The sequence below is a fragment of the Arachis stenosperma genome, chromosome 10, assembly GCF_014773155.1.
Source record: "Arachis stenosperma cultivar V10309 chromosome 10, arast.V10309.gnm1.PFL2, whole genome shotgun sequence".
In the NCBI taxonomy this organism is placed as follows: Eukaryota; Viridiplantae; Streptophyta; class Magnoliopsida; order Fabales; family Fabaceae; genus Arachis; species Arachis stenosperma.
In genome coordinates, this window is record NC_080386.1 from 113,010,364 (window position 1) to 113,028,255 (window position 17,892).

The window sequence follows — 17,892 nt, forward strand, 5'->3', positions numbered from 1 at the left end:
TCAATGAAAGAAACATATAGCTCATGGTAATAAAATATACTAAGAAATATAAATAATAATTACTACTAATAAATAGAAAGCACACAAACAAAAATAAAAAATGCAATTATATAAATAAGAAAATATTTACACCAACCAATAATTTAGCACACATATGCAACTCCCCCGCAACGGCGCCAAAAATTGATGGGTGAAAAATGCCGGTTAAGAATTTCTAAAATTTTTTTTCTAAAATGACGTTGCAAGCTCATTCTTAACCAACGAAATTTCCACTATCAATTTAATTTGTGTTACAATTAAAATTAAATAACCGGGAGTAGAATTCCCAGGTCATTTCCCAAAGAGTTGACACAAGGTGCAATTTATTGGTTAGGATTTTTCTGAGTAATTTTTGAAGTGGAGAACGGAAAAATAAATGGCGAGAAATTAAAGCAATGAACAATAGCAAGAGACGTTATGTATTTGAAATAAAAGATCTTGGTTAGGAGAGATAATTGGAATTTCTATCCTTGTTGTCTTTCCCAAGCGTAATAGTAAAGGTTTATTGCTTCCACTCAGTTGTCTTCTTGCAGTTGCAGGAAAGTTAAGTGGGTGTCACTAACTCTAACTCACAAGTCCTAGTCACTTCAGGGGGGAGGAGTCGAGTTGGTGAAAATTGAGTTAGCCAGTAATTTCCAATTACAAATTACACTTGAGTATCACAACTCAAGGGTTTCCAATTAATCAACTCCTAAGCCAAGTTGGGAGCTCTACTCCATTAACATGGATGCCATTTTCACAAACATGTAAAAGGAGTAAATAAAAGACATGGTAGTTATAATAAATTAATAAGATTAAAATTGGCACTGACAATTAATTAAAAGGGATTAAACAAGCAATATAATTAAATGTAAAAATAACTCATTGCATTAATAGAATTCAAAAATAACAATATCCAAATATGAACACAAGACAACTAAATGGAAAAGAGTAATTGAGTTATTGGAAAAACAAACTATAGAGATGATAACTTCAGTAGAAGGTAGTAGTAGCTCTCTCAATATCCAATCCAAAGCCAAAATTCAGAAAATCAAAAACCTTAGAGTAACGTATGTGTTCTCTCTCTAGAATTTTGAAACTAAAACTAAAATTTAAAGTGAAAAATGAAAGTATCTTCAGTCTCAGCTACACCCTTGCCTCTAGTCTGCATTTTTTGACTTGAAATTGGGTCCAAATCAGCCTAGAAATCGCCCCCAGCGAGTTGTGATAAGTGCAGCACGTGACGCTCTGTCACTCATACACGTTGGCCACACGTACGCGTCACTAGACTTTTGCGCTTGTCACGCGTACACGTCGGTCATGTGTACGGGTCGCTCATGCGTACGCATCGCTGGAAGATGCGCTAATTCATGCGCACGCGTCAGCCATGCGTGCGCATCGCTCCTCACTTTTTAGCTCCTTAGTTTCTTGTGTTCCTTCCACTTTGACTACTTCATCTTCACCCTTTCAGCCATTCATGCCCTGTAAATCTGAAAACACTTAACAAACACATCATGACATCGAACGGAAATAAAGGAGAATTAAAAATTAACAATTTTAAGGCCTAGGAAGCAAGTTTTCAATCATAACATAAAATTAGGAAGGAAATGAAAAACATGCAATTTCAATGAATAAGTGTGAGAATAGTTGACAAAACCTACTCAATTCAGTCCAAAATATATCATAAAATAGTGGTTTATCAACGATCCACAACGAAGAGCAGTGAAACGACGACGACCCATGGCAATAAAGAGATCTCGGACAGAGAGGGCGACAGAGAAATAAGGGAGAAAAGGGTCTAGTGATGAGTTTGAGCTCTGAAGTGGGATGGTGGGTGGTTACTGTTCTTCAAGTTCGAAGAGAAGAAAGGTTTGTGTGGGATTAGGGTTTTCTGCTGGATGTTTGATGAGCGGATGATTTGTATACTTTTTGGCATTGTTTTTAGTATGTTTTTGATATGATCTAGTTAGTTTTTAGTATATTTTTATTAGTTTTTAGTTAAAATTCACTTTTCTGGACTTTACTATGAGTTTGTGTGTTTTTCTGTGATTTCAGGTATTTTCTGGCTGAAATTGAGGGACCTGAGCAAAAATCTGATCCAGAGACCAAAAAGGACTGCAGATGCTGTTGGATTCTGACCTCCCTGCACTCGAAGCGGATTTTCTGGAGCTAAAGAAGCCCAATTGGCGCGCTCTCAACGGCGTTGGAAAGTAGACATCCTGGGCTTTCCAGCAATATATGATAGTCCATACTTTTCCCAAGATTTGATGGCCCAAACCGGCGTTCAAAGTCACCTCAAGAAATCCCAGCGTTAAACGCTGGAACTGGCACCTAATTGGGAGTTAAACGCCCAAACTGGCACTAAAGCTGGCGTTTAACTCCAAGGAGAGTCTCTACACGAAATTTCTTCATTGCTCAGCCCAAGCACACACCAAGTGGGCCCGGAAGTGGATTTTTATGTCATTTACTCATCTATGTACTAGTTTTCTATAAGTAGGACCTTTTACTATTGTATTAGAGACATCTTGGTAGCTATCTTTGAGTTTTATGCTATCTTAGATCATTGGGAGGCTGGCCATTCGGCCATGCCTAGACCTTATGCTTATGTATTTTCAACGGTGGAGTTTCTACACACCATAGATTAAGGTGTGGAGCTCTGCTGTACCTCGAGTATTAATGCAATTACTATTGTTCTTCCATTCAATTCCGCTTGTTCTTTATCCAAGATATCACTTGTTCTTCAACATGATGAAGGTGATGATTGACGCCCATCACCATTCTCACCCATGAACAAGGTGACTGACAACCATTCTTGTTCTACAAGCATCTGAGGCTTAGTGAATATCTCTTGGATTCTTCGGAATCTTCGTGGTATAGGCAGGACCTCCTGATGGCGGCATTCAAGAGAATCCGGAAGGTCTAAACCTTGTCTGTGGTATTCTGAGTAGGATTCAATGATTGAATGACTGTGACGTGCTTCAAACCTGTAACCTATTGGGCGTTAGTGACAGACGCAAAAGAGTTATTCTATTCCGGTAGGGGAGGGAACCAAACCGGTGATTGGCAGCACTGTGACAGAGTGTGTGCATTAGCTTTCACTGCGCGGATGGGAGGTAGCTGCTGACAACAGTGAAACCTTACACGAGCTTGCCATGGAAAGGAGTAAGAAGGATTGGATGAAGACATTAGGAAAGCAGAGAGACGGAAGGGAAGGCATCTTCATACACTTGTCTGAAGCTCTTACACCAATGATATACATAAGTATCTCTATCCTTATTTTCTATGTTATTTTCGTTCATCATCATATATATTTGAGTTTGCCTGACTAAGATTTACAAGATGACCATAGCTTGCTTCAATACTAACAATCTCCGTGGGATCGACCCTTACTCACGTAAGGTTTATTACTTGGACGACCCAGTGCACTTGCTGGTTAGTTGTGCGAAGTTGTGTAATGCCATGGTATTGAGCCACCAAGTTCTTGGAGCCATTACCGGGGATTATTTGAGTTGTGAAAAAAGTATTGTTCACAATTTCGCGCACCAAGTTTTTGGCGCCGTTGCCGGGGATTGTTCAAGTTTTGAGCAAGCTTTTGGTAACATCAGTGCCAAGATCCGGCAACAACATCAAGTTTTTGGTGTTATTGCCCAGGATTGTTTAGGCTGGACAACTGACGGTTCATCTTGTTGCTTAGATTAGGTATTATTTTTTTCGAAATTCTTGAAGATGAATTCTAGAGTTTCATGATGATTTGTTGAAATCTGGCTGGCTGAGAAGCCATGTCTAATCTCATTGGACCGAGGTTTCAACTTATCACCACAAGAACTTGTTGATTTCTTATCAATCTTGCTTTTGGAGCAGTGATTTGCTAAGGCTTGGCTGGCCTCTGGCCATGTCTAGTGTTTTGGACCGAAGCTTTCTTTGAAAGCTTGGCTGGCTGTGAAGCCATGTCTAATTCCTGGACCGGAGTCTTAGACTAGCATTGCACTGATTCCTGGAATTCTCATTAAGAATTTTGATACCTTTTCCTACTTAATTTTCGAAAAACACAAAAAAAATTACAAAATCAAAAAGACCAAAAATATTTGATGTTTCTTGCTTAAGTTCAGTGTCTCATCCTAAGTTTGGTGTCAAATGCATGTTTTTGTTATAATTTTCGAATCCATGCATATATTTCTTTGTTTTGATCTTTGAATTCTATTGACTTGAAGTATTTTGTGTGTCTCATATGCATTTTCATATTGTTAGTGTCAGTAGTATACAAACTGCTAAGTTTGGTGTCTTGCATGCATGGTTAATTGATTCATTTTGCATTTTGATTATTAAAAATCCAAAAATATTTTTAATTTGTGTCTTTTCAAGTCAATGATACAAAGAATTGAAGATTCAGAACATACTGCAGAGGAATTATACAGAAAAAGCTGAGCATTCAAAAATGCCCAGTGAAGAAGGCAGACTGGCGTTTAAACGCCAGCCAGGGTACCTGGTTGGGCGTTTAACGCCCAAAAAGGTAGCATTTTGGGCGTTAAACGCCAGAATGTATACCATTCTGGGCGTTTAACGCCAGGATGGTGCTAGGGGGAAGATTTTGTTTTCAAATCAATTTTTTTTAGTTTTTCAAAATCAAATCTTTTTCAAATCAAATCTTTTCAATCAAATGTTTTCAAAATCAATTTCTTTCCTTTTTAAAAGATACTTACTAACAATTAATGATTTGATTGAACATCTCAAAAATTGTTGCCTTTTCTGTTGAGAAAGGTTTTATGTTTGAATCATATCTTTTCTTGTTAGGCAAGTCATTAATTTTTAAAGTCATATCTTTTCAAATTGTTTTCAAATCATATCTTTTAAAATTGTTTTCAAATCATATCTTCTCAATCACATCTTTTTTAAAACCATAACTTTTCAATTAAATCTTTTTAACCACATCTTTTTCAAAATAGTTTTCAATCAAATCTTTTTAATTTCTAATTTCAAAATCTTTTTCAAAAATCACTTGATTTCTTTTTCACTTTTAATTTTTGAAAATTATCCATCAAATTTTCAAAAATGTTTTCAAAATATTTTAATTAATTTTCGAAAATTCTCTTCCCTCCTTCCCACATCCTTCTATTTATGGAGTACCACTCCTTCTTAATGCACAATTCGAACCTTATCTAAGTAAAGTTCGAATTCTCCTTCTCCTTCTTCTTTCTATTTCTCTTTTCCTCTGACACCTCAAGGAATCTCTATACTTTGACATAGAGGATTCCACATTTTCTTGTTCTCTTCTCTTTCATATGAGCAGGAGCAGAGACAAAGGCATTCTTGTTGAAGCTGACCCTGAATCCGAAAGGACCTTGAAGAGAAAACTAAGAGAAGCCAAAGCACAACTCTCTTTGGAGGACCTGACCGAATTCTTCAAAGAAGAAGAAGACATGGCAGCCGAAAACAACAATAATGCAAACAATGCAAAGAAGGTGCTGGGTGACTTTACTGCACCTACTCCTGATTTCTATGGGAGAAGCATCTCTATCCCTGCCATTGGAGCAAACAACTTTGAGCTTAAGCCTCAATTAGTTTCTCTAATGCAACAGAATTGCAAGTTTCATGGACTTCCAATGGAAGATCCTCATCAGTTTTTAGCTGAGTTCTTGCAAATCTGTGACACAGTCAAGACTAATGGGGTTAAACCTGAGGTCTATAGACTGATGCTATTCCCTTTTGCTGTGAGAGACAGAGCTAGAATATGGTTGGACTCTCAACCTAAAGAAAGCCTGGACTCTTGGGAAAAGCTAGTCAATGCCTTCTTGGCAAAGTTCTTTCCACCACAAAGATGGAGTAAGCTTAGAGTGGAAGTCCAAACCTTCAGACAGAAGGATGGAGAATCCCTCTATGAAGCTTGGGAAAGATACAAACAATTAATCAGAAGATGTCCCTCAGACATGCTTTCTGAATGGAGCATCATAGGTATTTTCTATGATGGTCTCTCTGAACTATCCATGATGTCTTTGGATAGCTCTGCTGGAGGATCTCTTCATCTGAAGAAGACGCCTGTAGAAGCTCAAGAATTGATTGAAATGGTTGCAAATAACCAATTCATGTACACTTCTGAAAGGAATCCTGTGAACAATGGGACTAGTCAGAAGAAAGGAGTTCTTGAGATTGACACTCTAAATGCCATTTTGGCTCAGAATAAAATATTGACTCAACAAGTCAATCTGATTTCTCAAAGTCTGTCTGGAATGCAAAATGCACCAAACAGTACTAAGGATGCTTCATCTGAGGAAGAAGCTTATGATCCTGAGAACCCTTCAGTGGAAGAGGTAAATTACCTGGGAGAACCCTATGGTAACACCTATAATTCTTCATGGAGAAATCACCCAAATCTCTCATGGAAGAATCAAGAGAGACCTCAACAAGGTTTCAATAATAATGGTGGAAGAAACAGGTTTAACAATGGTAAACCTTTTCCATCATCTTCTCAGCAACAGACAGAGAGCTCTAAGCAAAATACCTCTGACTTAGCAACCATGGTCTCTGATCTAATCAAAACCACTCAAAGTTTCATGACTGAAACTAGATCCTCCATTAGGAATTTGGAAGGACAAGTGGGTCAGCTGAGCAAGAAAATTACTGAACTTCCCCCAAGCACTCTCCCAAGTAACACTGAAGAGAATCCAAAAGGAGAGTGCAAAGCCATAAATATGGCCGAATTCTGGGAAGAAGAAGAGGCAGTGAACGCCACTGAGGAAGGCCTTACTGGACGTCCACTGGCCTCCAATGAGTTCCCCAATGAGGAACCTTGGGAATCTGAGGCTCAAACTGAGACCATAGAGATTCCCTTGGACTTACTACTGCCTTTCATGAGCTCTGATGAGTATTCTTCCTCTGAAGAGGATGAGTATGTCACTGAAGAGCAAGTTTCTAAATACCTTGGAGCAATCATGAAGCTAAATGACAGGTTATTTGGAAATGAGACTTGGGAGGATGAACCCCCTTTGCTCACCAAAGAACTGGATAACTTGTCTAGGCAGCAATTGCCTCAAAAGAGGCAAGATCCTGGGAAGTTTTCTATACCTTGTACCATAGGCACCATGACCTTCAAGAAGGCCTTGTGTGACTTGGGGTCAAGTGTAAACCTCATGCCCCTCTCTGTAATGGAGAAATTAGGGATCTTTGAGGTGCAAGCTGCAAAAATCTCACTAGAGATGGCAGACAACTCAAGAAAACAAGCCTATGGACTTGTAGAGGATGTTCTGGTTAAGGTTGAAGACCATTACATTCCTACTGATTTCATAGTCCTAGAGACTGGGAAGTGCATGGATGAATCCATCATCCTTGGCAGACCCTTCCTAGCCACAGCAAAGGCTGTGATTGATGTTGATAGAGGAGAGTTGATCATTCAAGTGAATGAAGAATCCTTGGTGTTTAAGGCCCAAGGATATCCCTCTGTCATCATGGAGAAGAAGCATGAAGAGCTTCTCTCAAAACAGAGCCAAACAGAGCCCCCACAGTCAGACTCTAAGTTTGGTGTTGGGAGGCCACAATCAAACTCTAAGTTTGGTGTTGGGAAGTTCCAACACGGTTCTGAGCATCTCTGAGGCTCCATGAGAGTCCTCTGTCAAGCTAATGACAGTAAAGAAGCGCTTGTTGGGAGGCAACCCAATGTTTTATGGTTAACTATTTTCTTTTGTTATTTTATCTTTTTTGTAGGTTGATGATCATAAGAAGTCACAAAAACAATGAAAAAAGCAAAAACAAAATGAAAAACAGGAAGAAAAACAGCACACCCTGGAGGAAGATGCTGCTGGCGTTCAAACGCCAGTCAGCCTAGCAGTTGGGCGTTTAACGCCCAGTCTGGCACCCTTCTGGGCGTTTAACGCCAGAAAGGGGCACCAGACTGGCGTTAAACGCCAGTAAAGGGCAAAAACCTGGCGTTAAACGCCAGGAATGGGCACCAGCCCGGCGTTTAACGCCAGAAAAGGCTCAAAACGTGGATTTTGATGCCATTTGGTGCAAGGATGCCTTTTCCTTGACACTACAGGATCTGTGGACCCCACAGGACCCTACCATCACTCTCTCTCTTCTTCCCCCATTCACCAATCACCTCAACACCTCTTCCCCAAAAACCCCTCACCTATCAAATCCCATCTTTCTCTTCACCACTCACATCCATCCTTCATAAAACCCCACCAACCTCACCCTTCAAATTCAAACCACTTTACCTCCCAAACCCACCCTCAAATGGCCGAACCCTCATCCCCCTCTTTCCTATATAAACCCCTCTTTACCCCTTCATTTCCCACTACCTAAACACCACTTCTCCCCCTCCTTGGCCGAATACACCACCATCTCCCTCTTCCTCATTTCTTCTTCTTCTACTCTCTTCTTTCTTCTTTTGCTCGAGGACGAGCAAACATTTTAAGTTTGGTGTGGTGAAAGCGTTGCTTTTTCGTTTTTCCATAACCATTTATGGCATCCAAGGCCGGAGAAACCTCTAGAAAGAGGAAAGGGAAGGCAAAGGCTTCCACCTCCGAGTCATGGGAGATGGATAGATTCCTCTCAAGGGTGCATCAAGTCCACTTCTATGAAGTTGTGGCCTTGAAGAAGGTGATCCCCGAAGTCCCCTTTTCACTCAAAAAGGGTGAATATCCGGAGATCCGCCATGAGATCCGAAGAAGAGGTTGGGAAGTACTTACCAACCCCATTCAACAAGTCAGAATCTTGATGGTTCAAGAGTTCTATGCCAATGCATGGATCACCAAGAACCATGACCAAAGTGTGAACCTGGATCCAAAGAATTATCTTACTATGGTTCGGGGGAAATACTTAGATTTTAGTCCGGAAAGTGTGAGGGTGGCGTTCAACTTGCCTATGATGCAAGGAGATGAGCATCCTTACACTAGAAGGGTCAACTTTGATCAAAGGTTGGACCAAGTCCTCACAGTCATATGTGAAGAGGGCGCACAATGGAAGCAAGATTCAAGAGGAAAGCCGGTCCAATTGAGAAGGCATGACCTCAAACCCGTGGCTAGAGGATGGTTAGAGTTCATACAACGCTCAATCATTCCCACTAGCAACCGGTCCGAAGTTACCATAGACCGGGCTATCATGATCCATAGCATCATGATTGGAGAAGAAATAGAGGTTCATGAGGTTATAGCCCAAGAACTCTATAGGGTGGCGGACAAGACCTCTACCTTGGCAAGGTTAGCCTTTCCTCACCTCATTTGTCACCTCTGTTATTCAGTGGGAGTTGACATAGAGGGAGACATCACCATTGATGAGGACAAGCCCATCACTAAGAAAAGGATGGAGTACACAAGAGATCCCACTCATCATGAGATCCCTGAGATTCCTCAAGGGATGAATTTTCCTCCACAAGACTATTGGGGGCAACTAAACACCTCCCTAGGAGAGTTGAGTTCCAATATGGGACAACTAAGGGTGGAGCACCAAGAACACTCCATTCTCCTCCATGAAATTAGAGAAGAACAAAGAATCATAAGAGAGGAGCAACAAAGGCAAGGAAGAGACATTGAGGAGCTCAAGCACTCCATAGGACCTTCAAAAGCAAGGAAGAGCCGCCATCACTGAGGTGGACCCATTCCTTGATTTCCTTGTTCTTTATTCTTATGTTTTTTGATTTTTATGCTTTATGTCTGTCCATGTTTGTGTCTTGTGATCATTAGTGTCTTAGTGTCTATGCCTTAAAGTTATGAATGTCCTATGAATCCATCACCTTTCTTGAATAAAAACGTGCTTAATTGAAAAGGAAAGAATTGCATGAATTCTGAATTTTATAATAGTTTAATTATTTTGATGTGGTGGCAACACTTTTGTTCTCTGAATGTATGCTTGAACAGTGCATATGTCTTTTGAATTTGTGGTTCATGAATGTTGGCTCTTGAAAGAATGATGAAAAAGGAGACATGTTACTGAGGATCTGAAAAATCATAAAAATGATTCTTGAAGCAAGAAAAAGCAAAAAAAAAAAAAATTTCGAAAAAAAAAAAGAAAGAAATAAAGTTGTGATCCAAGGCAAATAAGAGTGTGCTTAAGAACCCTGGACACCTCTAATTGGGGACTTTAGCAAAGCTGAGTCACAATCTGAAAAGGTTCACCCAATTATGTGTCTGTGGCATGTATGTATCCGGTGGTAATACTGGAAGACAGAGTGCTTTGGGCCACAGCCAAGACTCAATAAATAGCTATGTTCAAGATGGGAGGTAGCTGCTGACAACAGTGAAACCTTACACGAGCTTGCCATGGAAAGGAGTAAGAAGGATTGGATGAAGACATTAGGAAAGCAGAGAGACGGAAGGGAAGGCATCTTCATACACTTGTCTGAAGCTCTTACACCAATGATATACATAAGTATCTCTATCCTTATTTTCTATGTTATTTTCGTTCATCATCATATATATTTGAGTTTGCCTGACTAAGATTTACAAGATGACCATAGCTTGCTTCAATACTAACAATCTCCGAGGGATCGACCCTTACTCACGTAAGGTTTATTACTTGGACGACCCAGTGCACTTGCTGGTTAGTTGTGCGAAGTTGTGTAATGCCATGGTATTGAGCCACCAAGTTCTTGGAGCCATTACCGGGGATTATTTGAGTTGTGAAAAAAGTATTGTTCACAATTTCGCGCACCAATGTTAAAGAGAAAGAGAGAGAGAGAGAGAGAGAGAGAGAGAGAGAGAGAGAGAGAGAGAGAGAGAGAGAGAGAGAGAGGTGGGGTGGGGTGTTATCAGCTTTAGCTTTTCTTTTCTTTTTTTCTCACCATCAAAACAACGCCGTTTGGTGGATTTTAGGAAAATCGGTCCTTGCAAAAACCCAGCCGATTCAGCGGTTAACCACCGGTTCGATCGATTTTTTACCGATTTTTTGTAGGGCGGTTTTGGAGATGGACTAGACCGGCTGGGTGGTCAGTTCTCGGTTAATCTGGTTGGACCGGCTGGTCTGGTCCAATTTTCATAATCTTGATTCTCATGATAATGCTGGGTGTGGCTTATCTTCCGTTAGAGAGAATCTCGCTAATAACAACCCACTCAGAAACAAATTAAGGTGGTTACCAAAAAATCATAGGCAAATATCTCAACCTCTCTGCTGAGGATTACACTCTGTAAATATCAAATTTTAACTATGTAAAAGGAATGCTACTCACCCTGAGTAACATTATACTCATCTTCTACTCCTACTAACTTGAGTGTCGGAGTGTCTTTGCAAGTGTCCACCACTGCTGTTTCTCTTGAAGCCGACATATACCTCTTCTACTTCAAGTGAAAGAGAAATTAATCTCTGAACTGGACGAGTCATACCTCAAATCTAACTTACTACGCAGATAAAAAATTATAAATTAGGGGGATAAGATACGGGGGATTAGGTGAGATGCAATATGAATTATAATTTAATATTTGATTAGTCAATTATAAGGTAAAGAGATAAATCTATACAGGGATATTACAGCCTTGCAGGTTTTATGTGCTACAGAAGGAGCTTGTAAATGGTTGGCTTTAATTGAGCCACTCAGACCATGTTGATGTGGTTGGCAAGGAGTTCCGTAACAGGATGGCATGGATAAGCTGTAAATGGACCTTTCTGAGCACGGGCCTTCTTCCGTTGTTTGTCATATTGTAAAAAGTAAAATAATCAATTTTTTCAAAACAAAAAAATCAAAAGACCCAAACCTAATTATTGGAATGTTCCAAAAATTGGTATAACAAGTGAATAATATTATAATGTTAATCCTATCCTAAAAAAATTATAATTTTAATATTATGAATTATTGAGTCTTACAAAATTATAATTCAACACAATAGGACTATACAGAAATCAGGAAAAAGAAAGCTGGCTGCTAATTGGAAGAGACCTTACAAAATAATCGAGGTATTAGGCAAAGGTTACTACAAAATGTCTAACCTCTAAGGGTGGAAGCTCCCGAAATCTTAACACACGTGTAACCTAAAAAAAACTATAGTTAGATAGCAAACCTCGTGCTTGGGTGTACTCTTTTTTCTGATTTCAAGGGTTTTTTAACGAGGCACTAGCACAAGGGCTAGGGGTACCGAAGCCCCTAGTGCATAGGTTTGTAAAGGAACTTCTTGACTATCAATACAAATTCCTATCTCGTTTCTCAAAAGTTTCCTATCTAAAACGTATTAATTTAAGTTTGACAAAGTGCAAAAATCATTGCCCAACGTAAAAATGGTCGGCAATATGAAGCAACGAGGTACAAGTTAATGTAAGAAGTTATACAAACAACTCGTGATAAGGGACTTCAAAGAAGGTCGGACAAAAACAAGCTATAAAAGTAACTTAATAAAGACCGACTACTTGAAGTCAGGACTATGAAAGGAAACTCATAACTTAAAGTTGCTAAGATTTAAAAATCAAGCAAGCTACATTCAACTTCTAAAAAACCTAGCTTCATTTTAAAAGTAGAAAGGTTCTTTGAGATATAAAAGGATAACTTGAAACACTACTTTATTAAAAGTTGTTAGAAGCAACTAAAACAAAACATAAAGTGTTCAAGAAACGACTAACTATTACAAAAAAAAGTTAAGTTTCATAAGACCCACAAGCCAAGCACTTCCACATATCCAAAACAAAAACAAAAGAGAACTTATGGTTTCTCACCAATAAGCGGGTTGAGATCCTCGCCCGTGGCGGCATCCTTTCCTCTAACAGGGGAAGTCGGAGGAAGCACGGAAACTGGCACTACCGGGATAGCAGTGGAAGGTGAAGGAGAGGCCTCCACGACGACGACCTTGGGCTGAACCTCGGGCTGGACCTCTGAAGTTTGGCCAGGCTGAGGAGATGAAGTCTTCAGGTTGAGAGGAGGCCCCTCATCCTCATCAGGAGTCGGTACGATCTTCTAATCAACGACTATGTTATCCATGCTAAATAGGGAAAGATCTAAGTCGGCGGTAAAAACTTGAACTTGAGCTTTCAAATTCTCAAACAACTTGCCCATTCCCTCCGAGCACGTGCTCCTAGAGGTCGGCATGCTCCTCCCGGGCAGATCTTAACATCGATCAACTCTCTATAAGTCCGAGAGTAACTTTTCTTAGCTTTCTTCTTCATTTTTTCTACCTTTACTGCTCGGGCACGAGCCTTCTCCAAGTCGGACTTCAACCCGGTGTTCTCCTCCTCTAACCCCTACTCTAAACCCTTCAATCTCTCCACCTTCGCTCAGGCAGAATTCAAAAAGGCCTAGGTGGCACCAATTAGGGTCTTTTTCATCTTTTTAGCCAGGGTAGTACTTACCCCTGCCATACGGTAGAGGTGATTTTGAATAGCCATATGGTAGAGGTGATTTTGAATAGCCACATCATCCATGACTATCTGGCTATAGGGCAAGGTATTCTTCTCGCTCCAAGAAAATCTGTCAAAATCCTTGTCATTAATACGCAACTCCCTCGTAGTCTTTTATTTCTTGGGAGGAGGACCTGAAGGCGACGGGGACGACAGGGTACCCGAACTCTCCATAGGTGGGTCGGAGGGAATCAGGCGAACAGAAGGAGTAGGAATAAGCTTTCTTTGAGTAGCAGCGTCAGAACCCGTCTTCCTTGGAGAAGGTCGGGAGGAGGCACCCCCGGCCTCTTGACACTAAAGGCTCCAACCTACAACCATCTTCTTAGTTTGATGAAGATACTTCATAGACGAAGTCTTAAAAGCCATAGTGTCTGCAAAAGAAAACACATTAGAACAGCCAAATGTAACTTGTGAAGTTATAAAAGCTAGAGATCGGAAAAAACTACCTAACTTAGACCGGAGTTGACTGGGCTCTCCTAAGGACCTTTTTGTGTCCAAATGAGTAGCTCGGCCCCAGCACTCTTGCAACATGTTCACGAAAGCTTTCTCAACCTCATCTAGAGTATCTATGATATATTTGGTCACTACAAAATTTTCTTGCCAATATAGGGAAAAGGAAGGTTCATCATTATCATCCAATAAGAAAGGTCAGGTTGAGATGGATGTTGAGAGATCTGAGAAGATGTGCGGTCTTTGTTGTTAAGAAGGTCATACGAGGCAAGGATGTCCTAGAACTCCAATATTGGATCAGTGATATAGTACTTTTAAAGGTTGTGATTGTGTTGCTTCATGTCAATTTCACAAAGTTTATATAATTTTAACATATGGATCTAAATATTTACTTAATTGAATAAATTGTGTTGTTCTCATGTTCTTGTTAAGTTAAACTTTTTCAAATATAAAATTCGGATAAATAACATAACATAACATACATACATACATACATATATACATACATACATAGCAAACATAAACAAGTACAACATAATTCATAAAGTAACAAGAGTTATAAAGTCTATAAGTTCGACAAAAATAAATCCTAAACAAGTACATGATATAGAGAACTATACATAGCACTATCGAGTCCAAGATAGTGATCAAGCCAGTGTTTCATCCCACATGCAGGTGGGCGTGTCACTCACAGAGGTTGGTTGGGCCGAGGACGAATGACAGGCTGGGGCTGTGAGGCTGAGAGGAATGTGAGGGATGGGAGAATGACTAATATCCCAATTGTGGAAAATACTGATAACCTGGAGGTGGAAGAGGTGACAGAATTAGCTGGTACACGACTATAGATGAAACAGGTAGATATACTGGTCCTACCTGTGTAACATCATATGTTGAGAATCTCTGTGTATAGTCTCATTGTGCTGGAGTCTGCTGCTGTTGCTGAATGAGAGTACTCACCATGTGCACAGATCCATGCGTGGGTGTCCCAGATGTCGAATGATGTCCTCCCTAATAGACCACCGAATCTCTTCTACCACGATATCCCTCTGCGAGGTCGTCCATATTATCTGTCAGCGCACGCATGAGGCCATACAACTCCTCAAAGTCAATCTGATATGTCACATCAGCATTGTCATCCTGCTGTCCTACTGTGAATGATGTATCATGCTTCTGTGCACCTGAGGATGAACCTGGCATGAAATTCCTAGCAATATCTGCCTCATGCCCAGCAAAGAACCTGGGTGATGGGGGATCCTAAAGGATAGTAACCAGAGGGCCCTTCGGGATATTCTCTTGCCGTGCATACTTTGCCTTCTAATCAGACAAATCCATATCCTACTGTGTTAGCAACCCTCTATGAGCCCGGGCTTTTTAGGATGGCCTACATATATCCTTTATCACATGTCTCCTAGCTAGTTGCTTGCGATTTAGAGCATCCGGTGGAAGGTCTAACACATTCCGTTGACCCGGGGCTACCGGGTAATATCTAGTGGAAGGGTTGTAACCCTCGAATCATCTAATACCTCATCTCGGGAGAGGAAACGAACAGTACAGGCTCCCTGCTACCACAACCAGTAGTCCTGTGTGGGCTGAGGATCTGGGATACCCTCAATAGTGATAATCATGTGCTGGTGGCCATGCTCCCTCCACATATCATACCAAGCACTGTGTCTCTCAGGCCACCACACATCCTCACCTGGGTGATCCTGAACAAGAACTCATCCACATTAACTGGGTCTTCTAGCCAATGTTGTTGACCACCGAGCTATCTCTTTACCCTGTCTACATGATTGAACTCCACAAAATGAAAGCACACCAATGGGAGGACTGATCTCTATGTCCGAATCTCTCCGGTGATCTTAATCCAATCAGGTGTCATCTAATGTAGCTGGGGATCATTGTATGGTGTCCACTGAAACTGGAAACACGCATAATACTATATTTAGCACTAGAAGAGTAATTTATGTATAACATAGGAAGAAATACTAAAACTCGTACCTCATCAAAAGTGGGCGCATCCAGCCTAGCCTCAATCTAAGGCCTCTGTCATGATGGGTATCCCAAGTCTGCTGTCCAAGTCCGGCCAATCTAATAATAAAAAAATTACGGTAACTTTCTAATATTGCTCATTCATATTATTATAATAAGAAATAGTAATATTAAATAATTACCTCGACGCAAGAGAAAATCTGAGAACATCGAATCCGACAAGATAGAAAGTCAGAAGTCTGTGGTAGATCCAAGACATGACTAATGGCAAGCACCCGGCAATGTCTGTCGTATCAAGCTGGGCAGCACTACACAACAAATGATACGTATACACCAGCATCGCAAAGTTTCAGGATAACCGTCTACAAGTATCAAAGTCCACCAGAAGCGATAGCCATCTAAGGGGGATAAGGTTGGCTGACTTGTTTGTAAACAAGTATCCCCCTATCAACATCAGTATATAATATCTGGCATACTAACGGAGAGTAGCTGCATCATCCCCTGGTGGAATATTGGTCATCCTGTTCCTGAGCCAGGTCATCTTCGGTCCAAAATTTTGCTTCCTGTCCTTGAGCTGGGTGGAGGCCTATCACCAAGCAAATTCGTAACCCACCTATCGGGTCACCATCTATGCACAACCCAAGATGGTATGCCACATCCTATAGTGTGATGGTCACCTTTCCCCACGAAGGGTGAAAATTGGAAAGTATGGGTCTCCGATCTCTACTGCTCCACAAAGGTATTGTCGAAGATGAAATTCCTTAGCTCAACTGCATGTCCGAATCCAGCGTCAACTGCACCTCAGGAGGCCCAAAGTCACAAGACATGCCAATAGCAACTGAGGTGATTATACAACTACCATTCATTAGTTTTCTAAAAACTTAAGGCTACGTTTGGTTAATGTCTTTGAGACACATAGACATATACATGAATACACAAAGATACATAGACATATAAATACATAAATTTTATAATATGTTTGGTAATAATGTACAAGACACACATGTATAAATTAGATATCAATTTTACCCTTTGTGTCTTATGCATTGGTAATTTCAAAAATAATTAGAAATACACTACAACAAATATAGGTTGTAGCAACGCCAAAATCTGCAACTCTTTAAAGCCATTCTCTTAGATGATTTTAGACAATGATTTTTTATAGTGTTACTATTGAAGTTCAGTTTTTATTATTTTATAGCAACAAAAAAACCGTTCTTTTTTACTATTTTAAAGAATGATTTTATAACCGTTACTAGAATTTATTTTTAAGCAACGGTTTTTTAGTGTTGTTTAAATAATTATATAAAAGATACGCTTAGAAACCGTTGCCAAAGTTTGTACACTTTAAAATTGTTCTCTTAGATGATTTTAGACAACTATTTTTATAGTGTTGCTGTTGAAGTTTAATTTTTTATTAAGTTATAACAATAAAAGAAAACCGTTCTCTTTGACTATTTTAAAGAACAGTTTTATAACCATTACAATAATTTTTTATTAAGCAATAATTTGTTAATATTTAAATTTAAATAATTATACAAATTAAAAGATACATATAAAAATAGTTCTCTATAAAGACTCAAAAATTATTATTACAAATAAATAACAAATATTATTTATAAAGAAAATAAATTTAAAATAAATTTATAATAAATATTAATTTTTATTTTCTTCTCACTTTAAAATTTAACATATTTTTTATCCTTGAACAAATGTTTGAGAAATTTCCTATAGAACAAAACACAGAGCTATGGTATTTTCCCTCCTTTAGTAATTAAAAAATAAGAAAAGAGTTGTATATTTTAATTTAAGTGACTTTTATTATGAATAAGTTATAATTTATTATTAATTTAAACTCTCTATTTTATAAATTAATCTATTAAGAGTAATTAAATTAGTTTTATGAATATTAGTAGTTAAGTTAATTAATATTCTTGTGTAAACTTTTATAATTGGTTATTTGAAATTAAAATTCAATATTAGAAGTATTATATAATTTAATTTAAAAAATTTATATTATGATTGATAAATTGAGCTCTTAAAGATTAATTTGTTAGAAATGATTAAATTGATTTTTATAAATACTTTAAGTTTAAAACAATTAATATTTATGTACAATTTTTTTATAAT

The 17,892-nt window shown here is 39.1% G+C and overlaps 1 non-coding gene across 1 annotated transcript; it reads right to left on the reverse strand.

The window, feature by feature from the left end:
• Nucleotides 1–5,840: 5,840 nt before the first annotated feature.
• LOC130959111 (small nucleolar RNA R71) lies at nt 5,841–5,948 on the reverse strand. Its single transcript, XR_009078206.1, has one exon. It is a non-coding gene; the product is annotated as a small nucleolar RNA R71 (small nucleolar RNA).
• Nucleotides 5,949–17,892: the final 11,944 nt, after the last annotated feature.